Source organism: Labeo rohita, chromosome 3 (genome assembly GCF_022985175.1).
Source record: "Labeo rohita strain BAU-BD-2019 chromosome 3, IGBB_LRoh.1.0, whole genome shotgun sequence".
In the NCBI taxonomy this organism is placed as follows: Eukaryota; Metazoa; Chordata; class Actinopteri; order Cypriniformes; family Cyprinidae; genus Labeo; species Labeo rohita.
Window position 1 is genome coordinate 41,280,928 of NC_066871.1, and position 10,474 is coordinate 41,291,401.

Consider the following 10,474-nt stretch of genomic DNA (forward strand, 5'->3'; position numbering starts at 1 on the left):
GAGTCCAAACATGGCATTCAGCATGGTGGATTTCCCAGAGCTCTGAATCCCTAAAACTGACAGCACAAAGACTCTCTGGTCTCCCAGTATCTGGATGAGTTGATCTAGAACAGCAGAGATCCAGATCACAGGAACATGAGCAGCATCTCCATCCATCAGCTCCAGTGGAAATCCAGAGATCATCATCTCTGCTGCAAGACTCGGAAGAGAAGAGAAGTTAAATTGCAGGTCTTTCTTGTTCTTCTTCACAGATGAACATGATTCATAGATCTCCCTCATGATGTGCTCCAACCCAAAGGTTGCAGCTTGAAGCTCCTCATATATTCTCTCAAGTTCCACTTGTTTAGATTCAAGTTGTTCAGGTTTATCATGCTCTTTCATGTCTTTAATTTCTACAAATGTTTTCCATGTTTCATTATACTTGTTATGTAAAGAAGAAAGATCAGCTGATGTATGTTCATCCAGAAGGATTCTGAGCCATTTAAGGAAAAACATCTTATGTTCATCACCTAAGTCAAGTCCTTTAATGAAGCAGATGATAAACTCACTGATGTCAGATTCATGCTGCTGTTTACGGATTTCTTTCATTTCTGTTTGTTTTCTACTTACTACTGTTTCTGTTACATCTGTTTTAGGTCGATGTATTTCCTTGTTCATTTGACTCCACTGATGCCACAGTTTCCCCTGATGAGGCAGAAATGATTCTTTGATTTCTGTCAGATGTTTATTCTCCAGTAAACTAATCATCTGCTGTGCTGCTTCTCTTCCTCTCCTGCAGTCATCATCATCTTCCTCATCTACTTTGATGTCAGAGTGTTTGGACACATCTTCAAGTCTAAATGTGGTAGATGATTCTGAGAGACAATCATTTATAGCTCTTCTGAGTTCTTCAGATACATCTGACTGATTTCTGTATTTCAAACTGATTTTGAATTTCCCTTTCTCTATCTCAATGACAAGTCAATGATTCGTCCTCAGTAAAAAAGGCAAATGAGTGGCTTGCTTTTCCTGTACAGGTTTTGAATTATGTCTGCACTTTTGTCATTGCTGTCAAGTTGTGGTAAAAGAACAACATTGACTGAAGCCATTTCAGTGAAGATCTGCAGCTGTTTCTCATGGTCTCCTGCATCACCGTGTAGATTACAGAAAGCAACACAGTCAGTGAATTTATCTTTGTCTTTCCCAGAGGGGCAAAACCATGCAATCTCTCCATCCATCAGGACTCTGGTTCTGCTGCTGCCTGGGCAGTTCCTGTGGAAGAACGTGTTGTGTTTCTCATTGATCAGACTGTTCATCAGCTGAGATTTGGATGAAGACACAGAGCCAAACCTTAAGAAAAACACCATTGGAGTTTCTGCCTTGCAAACTGGCTGGATTTCATTTTTGATGTTTTTTATTTTCCAGCTCTTGTTGATTTGTCTGAATGTCCAGAGAGGAAACTCAATCTGTTGTGTGAATGGATCAGGAACAAGCAGAGGCAGAGCGTACTGACACTGGGACAGTTTAGTCACCATCAGCTGCTTCAGGAAACCATCAGCACAATAAAACACAGCCATCTGAACATCCATCGGGTGGATTCGCTCAGACTGACTGGTTCCTTTGTTAGACAAAGACATTGCTTTGAATATATCACCATTATGTTTGGATGAGTCAGTCTGTCTTTGTTGTGTGTGATGCTGTTCATTGGTTTCATTAATGTATCTTGCTCTGTAGTCCATCATAAGTATCCACCCCCAGGAATTTGGTGCTGCTGACTCTCTGAACACAGCCCTGTGGGGCACCTGTGCTCAGTGTGGTAGTGCTCGAGGTATTGTGGCCGACACGGACTGACTGAGGTCTTCCAGTTAAAAAGTCCAAGATCCAGTTGCAAAGGGAGGTGTTAAGGCCCAGAAGGTTTAGTTTGTTGATGAGCTGTTGCGGGATTATTGTATTGAATGCTGAGCTGAAGTCAATGAACAGCATTCTAACATAAGAGTCTTTGTTTTCTGAGTGAGTAAGAGCCAGGTGGAGGGTGGAGGAAATGGCATCGTCCGTGGAGCGGTTTGGACGGTATGCAAACTGGAGCGGATCGAGTGTGTTGGGGAGGCTGGTTTTGATATTGCGCATAACTAACCTCTCAAAGCACTTCATCATGATTGGAGTCAGTGCTATGGGACGGTAGTCATTCAGACACTACACAGGGGACTTCTTTGGAACTGGAATTATAGAGGTGGATTTGAGACATGTATGTTTTTGGAGATTTGTCTGCCTGTGGAGATTGATTTGTTTTAGCAAATTCATCTGTTTGTAGAGATCTCTTTGTCTTAGAAGATACATTTATTTGTGGAGATCTGTCTGCCTTTGGAGGTTCATTTATCTGTGGAGATCCGTCTGTCTTAGGAGATTCATATGTTTGTAGAGATTCATCTGTCTGTGGAGGTTCATTTGTCTGTTGAGATCTGTCTGTCGGAGGAGATTCATTTCTCTGTGGAGATCCGTCTATCTTAGGAGATTCATCTGTTTGTAGAGATCCATCTGTCTGAGGAGATTCGTTTGACTGTGGAGATCTGTCTGTCTCAGAAAATTTGTTTGGATATAGAGATCTGTCTGTCTCAGGAGGTTCATTTGTCTGTTGAGATCTGTCTGTCTGAGGAGATTTTCTTGTTTGTGGAGATCTGTCTATTTTAGGAGATTCATCTGTTTGTAGAGGTCCATCTCTCTGTGGAGGTTCATTTGTCTGTTGAGATCTGTCTGGCTGAGGAGATTCATCTGTTTGTAGAGGTCCATCTGTCTGTGGAGATTCATTTGTTTGTTGAAATCTGTCTGTCTGAGAAGATTCGTCTAAATATAGAGATCTGTCTGTCTGAAGAGAATAATTTCTCTGTGGAGATCCGTCTGTCTGTGGAGATTCATGTGTTTGTGGAGATCCATATGTCTGTGGAGATTAATTTGTTTGTTGAAATCTGTCTCTCTGAGGAGAATCGTCTGAGTATAGAGATCTGTCTGTCTGTAGAGAATCATTTCTCTGTGGAGATCCGTCTGTCTTATGAGATTCATCTGTTTGTAGAGATCCATGTGCCTGTAAAGCTCCTTCTGATGCTGCTGATTCTATATGTGAGGCTCCTGGTTTTACTCTGGCCTCTGCCAAATGTACATTATCTATTGCACACTGTATTTTATCTATTACCCATTGTAATTGTGTTTTTGCTGCTGCTACTATTGCAGCTCCTCCTGCTTCTCCAGCTACTGCTGATGCTGTTAGTGATTGTGATGCTGTCAGTGATCTCAATATTGCTGCTGCTGTTCCTGCTATGCCACCTGCAACTGCTACTGCTCCTGTTCTTGCTTCTCCTTCCCATAGTGATTGTAAAATGCCTACTCCTGCTGCTGCTCCTGCTGCTGCTCCTACTAGTGCTTCAGCTACTCTTGTTAATCTTGCCATATCTACTACTACTGCAAATACTGTGACTGTCAGCGCTATTGTTATTGTTGGTAGTGTTTGTTTCCATGTTTTTACTGGCAGTGGTGATTGTTGAGCTGACTTGTTTTCTTTTATTGCTTTTTTTGGCACTGCAACAATTGAAGGAATAATAAATAATTAAAGGAATTTTCATCATTAAATGTAATCATCATGGAAACATCTTAAAATATGCTCACTAGTCATTGTAATTTGCATTTCCTACCCATGTTGCTAAATTCCCAGGATATAATGACTGGTCATCTCATATAATCAGGTTTACAGCTCCTTTCCTCCTCTTTTAAGAAGACAGTGTTACAATATGACATGTAAGACTTTCAGGTTCCTGAAATCACAGAATATTTATTTATATTTATAAAGCACTTACTCATTTCTACCCGTTTATCTTTACCCCACACTTATCTCATGCAGTAAATCTTTCTTAATATTCAGGAGACTTATTTGGTTTAGCAGAAGGTATTTTGACCAAAATGGGTACTTGACTACTGTAGTATTTAGAAAGAACAGGTTTAGCCCACATACAATTTACAATTAAAGCTGCAGCCTGTAAGTTTTGCCTCTTTGTCACCATCTCTGTTTGAAAACCTGCAGTTGCAGTTATTTGCAGAATTATCTTCTTTGAGTGGGTTTTGCACCAGCACATCTCCAGCACGGATGAATCTTTTGATGTGTAGCTGTCAGTGACCACACTGGTGTGGATCCTGTACTTAAGCCTAGTACGTCTTGGAATATATCACCCAAATAAGAATTTTCACCAGATATTGTCATCTGAACATGCAAGTAACAAGTCTGACACTATTGTTCTGACCAACTGAAGAAAAAAACATTACCATAATAAATCACGCTACCAGTGGTGATTAAATCTAACGATCACTTAGCTCATATCACATTAAACCCTGCAAACTATTATTACTGTTACACTTTTTCTCAAATTGTTAATGTTAATAACATCAGCAGTGCGTGACTATGTGTATACAGTGTGTATTAACATGTAGCCTAAATTTCAGTTTCTGTACATTCTAATTTCTAATTGTCAAACCATTCAATTTTCATTAAAAAAAAAAAGTATTTTAACCCAAAAACCAATTTATTCCTTAGAACTGTTTCTCTTTCAAATACAAATCTTGTGTAATCCCACATAGGCTATCTGTAATCAGATGCACATTTAAAACTGGAATGTAATTTTAATTTCAGTCAAATGTGTTTCATAAAAAATTCTGAAAAAAAAAAACAACAAAAAAAAAACACTTAAATTAGAAAACATTATTATAAGCTAACCGTTGTGAGTCGAGCTAAAGTAATTCGTTAGTTTTGAACACTGGCTGGTTATGTATTCATTCAAATATTGATTTCAGATAATTTTTAACCAAAAAAAAAGAAAAAAAAAGTGTTTATTACAAATAAATTAATAAATGCTAAAAAATGCAGACAGGGCACTCCTGGTATAATGACAGGTATGGTAAGTGACAGTTGGGTTGTGTAAATTTCTTTTTTTCTTTTTTTTTTTTTTAGTTCAAATGTCATTACTTATCATTACTCATATTTATGTCATTCCAAACCCGTAAGACCTTCGTTCATCTTCAGAACACAAATTAAAATATTTTTGATGAAATCAGAGAGCTTTCTGACCCTGCATAGACAGCAAGGCAACTACCACGTTTAGGGCCATGTTCAACTGTAATTTTATGAAGTCACAAGATTACTTCTTGTGTGCAAAGAAAACGAAACTAACAACTTTATTCAACAATTTCTTGTTTTCTGTTCACTGCTTGTTCATGAGAATACCACGACAGATTTCGACAGAACGTGTGTCAGGGAGCACCATACGCATGCATTGTGGTACTCTCATGGACACGCGGCTTAATTTGTATCTTAATTTGTGCTTCGAAGATGAACAAAGGTGTTAACGGTTTCAGGGCTCAATGCTAAGGATTTTTTCTGTCCACAAAAAAAAAAAAAAAAGTGTTATCATAGTTTTTGACCCATCTTATCTTTTATGCTAATAAATAAGCTTATATGTGTCACGAATCTGGTCGGTGTCCCGCTGTCCGCTCACCGCCAGATGTCACTCTCGCCCTGTCACACACAGACTGTTGCACCACACCCCGGACTACATTCCCCATCAGCCATTGCACTTCACCCGCGACCAATCAGCGGCGCTATAAAAGCCCCGGTCTTTCCATTTGCAAACCACGGATTGTTGTTATTGTTGTATTCCCATTGTTAATGTTTTCCTAGTTTCTTGTTCCTAGTTCCTAGTTCCTAGTTTTTGTTCTCTCGCCTGGTTATCTCGTTATCGATTGTCTAGCCGCCTGCCTTTTCGGGCTATCGCTTGTCTTACTGGACTATTCTCTCGTCTCGCCTCCGATATTCCTGTTTACTGTTGTCTGACCCTGCCTGCACGACCATGTATCTGTCTCGTCCATATAATAAAAGCTCGCAAATGGATCCGCTCGCCTCTCGTCATTCACTCCCTGTAACAGAACAATCTGTCACAACAGGATCCAGCAGCTTCACCCCCGGACAGTCAACAGATATGGACACAGACAGAACACTTTTCAGGATCAAACAGGGATCACACACACTGGATCGTTACATCCGTGAGTTCATTTCTATTTCCAATTATTCCACCCTACCGGACTGTACTAAGATTGAGATATTCTGTGAGGCTGAGACGCGAGGGTCTAACGTTCATGAACTTTGCGTTGTCGTGTGTGGGTTCGCCGTGCACCGTGGGGGTCGCAGAGAGGGAACGCGACAACGCGGTAATGGCGACCGCGCGTCCCACCCGCAGATTGGCGGTCATGCCGGAGCACGATCCCACAAACACGTTTGCCGCCTGGATCGCTCGTGAAATGGCGGCCGTGCATGGAGCGCGCTCAAGCAATGGCGGCGACAGCGGTGCCCGTTCACAAAATGGCGGCGACTGCGGTGCCCATTCACAAGATGGCGGCAGCGTCGGCGCGCGCTCACAAGATGGTGGCGACGGCGGAGTCCGTTCACAAGATGGCAGCGGAAACAGAGCTCCGTCACATCACAGCTGCCATACCAGAGCTATATGGAGTTACAGCTGCATTTCCTGAGTCAAGTCAAGTTCCCAAGTCAAGTCAAATTGCAGCTGTGTTTCCTGTGTCAAGTCAAGTCAGAGCTATCGCCCCTGTCTCAAGTCAAGTTACAGCCATCGCTGTCTCCAAGCCTCTGCACAAGATGGGTGCCGTCTCCAAGCCACTCCACAATATGGCCACCATTACAGAACCTGTGGTCAGCACCCGGACGCCACCTGTGGTCATGATGGCCCACGTGCTGGACACACCTCTAGTGACGGTATGGGCAGCTAAAATGGCGCTCCTTCATGCCGCGGCGGCTACCCCAGAGTCAAGTCAAGACACAGAGTCAAGCCAGGTCACAGCTGTACCCCACGAGTCAAGCCAAGTCACAGCTGTTCCCCACGAGTCAAGCCAAGTCACCGTTGTTCCCCACGAGTCAGGTCACGCTACAGCTGTTGTTCCTGAGTCAAGCCATGTTGTTCCTGAGTCAAGTCACGTTACAGCTGTTGATCCTGAGCCAAGCCATGTTGTTCATGAGTCAAGTCCCGGTGCAGCGGATCTCCATGAGTCAAGCCAGGTTATAGCAGATCCTCATGAGCCAAGTCAAGCTGCTGCTGTTATTCCAGAGCCAAGTCAAGCTTCAGCCGCTGCTCCGGAGTCAAGTCAGGCTACAGCTGTAGCCTCCAAGTCCAGTCAAGCCTCCAAGTCCAGTCAAGCCTCCAGGTCCAGTCAAGCCTCCAAGTCCAGTCAAGCCTCCAAGTCCAGTCAAGCCTCCAAGTCCAGTCAAGCTTCCAAGTCCAGCAACGTCAAGGCTGTCGTTCCTGCGTCAAGCAATGTCAAGACTGTCGTACCTGCGTCAAGCAACGTCAAGGCTGTCGTTCCTGCGTCAAGCAACCTCAAGGCTGTCGTTCCTGAGTCAAGTAAAGTCATTGATCCTCACAAGCCAGTTCAAGTCACCACTGATCTCCATGAGTCAAATCAGGTCATTACTGATCTTCACGAGCCAAGTCAAGTCACTGCTGATTTCCAAGAGTCAAGTCAGTTCACTACTGATGTTCACGAACCAAGTCAAGCCATAGCTGATCTTCACGAGCCAAGTCAAGTCACAGTAGATCTCCACGAGCCTAGTCAAGTCACAGTTGATGTTCACAAGCCAAGTCAGGCCTCAGCCAATCACCACGAACCAGGTCAAGTCACCGTTGATCCTCATAGGCCAAGTCAAATCATCGCTGAACTTCACGTGACAGGTCAAGTCACAGCAGCACTTATTGAGCCAAGTCAAGGTATTGCTGTTGTTCCAGAATCAAGTCACGTCTCGTCTGACCGCCCAGAGCCAAGTCACGTCTCGTCTGACCGCCCAGAGCCCCGTCACGTCTCGTCTATCTGTCCAGAGCCTCACCAGGTCTCGTCTGACGGCCCAGAGTCAAGTCACTACTCATCCAACACCCCAAGGGCACGGCCAGTCATGAAGGCCAGCGTGGTGGACCCACCACTAGTGTCAGGGCGATCTTCAAACATCTTAGTACCATCAACATTGTCAGAACCCTCCTTTAATGATGTCCTGTCACCTGCCGCTGCTCTTCCTATAATGGCGGTGGCCTTCTGGTGTGTGTGGGCTGTACACTCAGCTCCTGAGGTCACGTCTGTTCCCGAGTCAGCTCCTGAGGTCACGTCTGTTCACAAGTCTGCCCCTGAGGTCACGTCTGATCACAAGCCTGCTCCAGAGCTCCCGTCTGATCACAAGCCTGCTCCAGAGCTCCCGTCTGATCACAAGCCTGCTCCAGAGCTCCCGTCTGATCACAAGCCTGCTCCAGAGCTCCCGTCTGATCACAGGCCTGCTCCAGAGCTCCTGTCTGGTCTCAAGTCTGCTCCAGAGGCTGCTGCGCCTCCTGTTCCGCCCCGGAGGGCTGCTGCGCCTCCTGTTCCGCCCCGGAGGGCTGCGGCACCTTCTGCTCCGCCTCCTGTTCCGCCCTGGAGGGCTGCTGCGCCTTCTCCCCCTATTCTGTCTGCCTCCTCTGTCCCTGCTTTCCCCAGGTTCCAGACCGTGACGCAGATTCCTGTTTCGCCCCGGAGGGCTGCCCGGAGGGCTGCTCCGCCTCCTGCTCCGCCTCCTGTTCCGCCCTTATTGTAACAATATGACAATAATTTAAAAAAATTGTTAGTAATTAAATTTTACAGTTTGAATTTTATGATTCCAATTTCGATACCACACCAAAAAATGAACAGTCAGTAAATAAGAACTAATATAAAACAAAATAAAACAAATTACAAGCAATAGCACAAACTAATATATAGAACAAAGATACATATGAAATTATGCTTTAGGAAAAACAACTAAATGAGATGCAAAGTCACTCTCTGACAGCCAGTGGTACTTATGTAACAGCAGTACAGCGTTTTCTTGGTTACCACTGTAAACAAAGCAGTGCAGCGCGTATTAACACTTCTTCAATGTGTTATACAGAGGCAAGATGAAAAAAAAACACCATTTAAACTTTTATGAAGACAGTACCTCATAGAGATACATTCACAAAACCCCCCAATTCAGTCTTTATTCTGACAAACATTTGTATTCGTGCGTTATGCAGGAATGTGCACTGCACACAGTGTGCGAGTACTGAATGTAGTTGTCTTTCACGTCTTGCTTGAAAGCTTTAAATTTGCTTGAATTTTTTTTATTAGCAAGGTTTAAAAACACGTGCAAATGATAAACTTTTGAGATCGATATCGGGCCAATGACAAATTCGTCAACTGTCCAGAGCGTCTTTCACGGCAGTCCCGGGCCATTGAGCAGTCCTTATTGTCGAGCCCTGGGTTTGAAATGACATAAAGGTGACATTTTTGGGTGAATTAACCCTTTAATTTCCCACTGATATTTCTGAGAAATGGTGAGGCAGTATCAGAGGCAGGGCAACATACACTTCACCCCATAATCACATTTATTGGCTCTGTCATCTTTTGTAGGCATACATTAGGCATTCATAGTGAACGTTAGTTGTAGTTGGTGTACATTAACTATAACTATAATTGTTCTCTCTCACAAAGCCATTATTATAATGACCAGAAGAAAAAAACATTTGCGTCTTTTTTGCAGTGGAAAGATAAATTAATTAAATGGATTAGGAAATGAATTAGTTTATTCTTCCCATGGTGGACACCATGCTGAAACAATATTTCAGTAAAAGCATAAATTAAATTATATTGTAATAAAAAAAAAAAAAAAAGTAGAACCATACAGTTTATTATCGTTTTGCCTTTTGTAGGGATGCACTGATGCCACTTTTTCCAGTACTCGCCCGATACCGATACTTTTATTTTTGGTACCTGCCGATTCAGAGTACCGATACCAATATTTTTTTAATTTAACCAGTAAATTTGTAAAATATTGGGTACAGAAACTAAAATAATATGTATAACATTAGTTGGTTAACTTCATTTATCAAATATATACAAACTAAAATTTATTCAGATACCTTTTCTCACATTATCAGACAACATTTTTCACATTATCACATTATCATAAACTGTGTCCTGCTCCCACTAGTAAAAAAAAAAAAAATAGGTGGTGTATATCTGGTGTCTGAATAATTTTTGGTTTGACTATATATCCCTTAGTTATTTTTATTTTTAAACTTAATTATGCCTATTAAAATGTGTTTTGTTACTTTCATTGTTCAATTTTTTTCATTTTTTTTTGCTCTATGGTACATTATCTTTAATTTAATAGCATTAATCTACTCCACTGCAGTGGCTCAGTACTGTAATAACGCGTTTTGTAGTAATAATATAGGGAACCACTCGTCATGAATCTCCTAACTCCTATTTTCAGAAATATATTTTTCATCTGAAACATGCTGCTATTTGGGCTATAATCTAAAGAGACTCTAATGATGCAAGCAAAACACGCGCAACGCGCTCAAGTACTGAACGGGACTAATAGATCGATAGGGGTGTTAATACTAATCCACCA